We start from the raw sequence: 2,523 nt of genomic DNA on the forward strand, positions 1-2,523 counted from the left end.
CGGGGGAGCTGCCCTCCAGGACCGTCCTGGGCCTCGGGGGTGCTGCTAGGGTTGAGAGGGGCTCAGGGTTCAAGCCCTCCCCAGCCTGCTCAGTCGGGTGGCCCTAGACCAGTGGGGCTGAGGAGGGGTTGCAGGAATCGTGGGGATCCGGCTGCTTCCCAAGGCAGGGGGGTCATCACCCCTGCTCTCCAGACCACACCCCAGTGCGCAGCGGACCCCACCCGGCCCCTCCCAGAGCCCTGTCCTGGTCTCAGGGAGCTCGAGAGTGATGCCCGGTCCCCGGCTCACCCCGTTCCTGGGCCTGCAGCACCTTCCTTCCCCAGCCATGTCCCCTGAAACGCGCCCTTGGCCTCACACCCCACCCCCATCCCGTTCTGAGAAACTGTTGCACACATGCTTTCCTGCAGTTGAGGCCCAGTCTTGTTGTCTGTGGCGGGAGGCAGGATTCTGAGGTGGCCCCAGGTCCCAGCCCCCTGGCATGTACACCCTACCAGATCCTCACCCCCAAATGGGGGGTCAGTCGTGAACGTGATGGATATATGGCCGTATATGGCCAAGGTGAAGGGGCTGCACAGCTGCAGTTAAGGCCCCTAATCAGGTGACTCTGAGTTAACAGAAGGCAGTGTCCTGGTGGGCCTGCCCTAATCCGGTGACCTCGGCGCCCCACCTCACCCCGCTCCAGGCATCCCCGGATCAGGGATAAGGAGGCCGTGGGCCTTCCCTCCCTGAGCTCAGAGACTAGGGGCAGCGGACACCCTCCTGCTGCCGCTGGGATTCTACCAACAGGCAGCTCAGAAGGGCCGAGGTCCAGCTGAGACCAAACCCGGCCGAACGGGGAGCCCCCTCTTGTTTGGGGAGCCCAGGCGCTGGCTGAGAGGAGGAAGGGGGGCGACAGGGAGGGGGAAGCAGGGCAGGGACTGGGCCCGGACACCTTGGCCCTTCTGCAGCTGCTGCAGCCTCTGCCTGGGCCTCCCAGCTGCTGGACAGGCGGCCGGTGGCGCCGCAGACGTCCTTCCAGCCTGGCAGGCAGCCTCCTGTGTGCCCCGCGTGGGATGCCCTGGGGAGGGCTGAGTGTCCGGAAGGCAGGCGGCAGCCCTGGAGGGCGCGTCGGAGGCCAGCACGGGGCCAGGTCCTTCACGGCTGCTGAGGCATCCGCAAACAATGCACATTTCAGCCAAACCAACCCGGAAACCCTGGAAAAGTAGCCTTCCAGCGCTCCTCCCGCCTTCCCCAGGCTGGGCATTGGGCACCCTGGGAGGGCCTGGCCCCAGCACCACAGGGCTGAAGCGGAGCCAGGCGAGGGCGAGGCTGGCACTGGGCAGTGCCTGGGTCAGCGTGGCATCCTGGCTGGGGCTGGCGTGTGGTGAGGACAGAGGGGACACGGCTGCCACCAGCCAGGGTCACCCCCAAGGGAGACGCCACCCCTGAGCTCCAGCCTCCTGCTCGTGTATAGGCGCGTGTGCACACGTACATGTAGGCACATAGGTGTGCACGTGTGCGCACACACACACACACACAGGCACGCTCACATATGCACACACGCACACATGCACACTCAGGTTTCTGGGCCCTGGAAACTTGCCCCTGGTCTTTTGAGACAGAGGCTCAGACCGCTGGGGGACTGTCCCCCCTTGGCCTGCCCCAGGGCTGGCAAAGCAGACCGGAGGGGCCCCAGCTCCAGAAATGGGCACCCAGGAGCCCCCAGGCTCTCGGCAACACAGTGAGGCTGGCGTGGGCCCCCAGCACAGGTCAGCCCAGCCAGGCCTGCGGTGCCCAGGAGTCACCGAGGCTCCCTGCCGGGGTCTGTGGGCACACGAAGGCAGCCCGAGACGCTGGGCCCCAGCCTGGGCCCGACAGGGAGACCCCCGCCCACCCGGGGACCCCCAACTTGGCCTGTGGGCCTCCCCACAAAACCTCCTGGGTCCCAGAACCTCGTCCTGACCTCTAAGGGTGCCAAGGGCAGGAGTGCAGGCAGAGCAGCCCTGGATGAAGGGCCCAGGTGACTGCAGTGGGAACACACGTGGATGGGCAACCTGTGCAGGGGTGACGGGGACCTGCAAAGCACAGACCACGAGGTCAACATCCAGTTCGTGCTCCCGAGGACCCTGGCGCCGGCGCCACTGCGGAGCGAGGGCCGCCTGCCCTCAGCCACCTGCCCCAGGATCCTCGGCTGTGCTGCTGAGACCCGAGGCTGAGTCGGGGGGAACGTTCCGGGTCAGACTTGGGGCCCAAGAACCAGGCTCAGAAGTCCTCCCAAGAAGGGGGGGGAAGCCAGGCCTGTCACCCCTCAGGACACGGTTGGGGGGCCCAGGTCACCCCGCAGGATGGAGGGGCTCAGCTCATCACATGGACAGGGGCTGCTGGTCCTGGGATGAGGGTGCGGCCCCAGAGAGCCCGTGTCCCTGAGACCGGGCTCAGCCCAGAGCCCAGAGGAGGCCCCCAGACCCATGTGTGCAGGTGGGGGGCTACCAACCACCAGCCCGCCCACCCTCCTTAGAAGGTTCCAGAGGCCCTGCTTTCCAG

Source organism: Delphinus delphis, chromosome 4, assembly GCF_949987515.2.
Source record: "Delphinus delphis chromosome 4, mDelDel1.2, whole genome shotgun sequence".
NCBI lineage: Eukaryota > Metazoa > Chordata > Mammalia > Artiodactyla > Delphinidae > Delphinus > Delphinus delphis.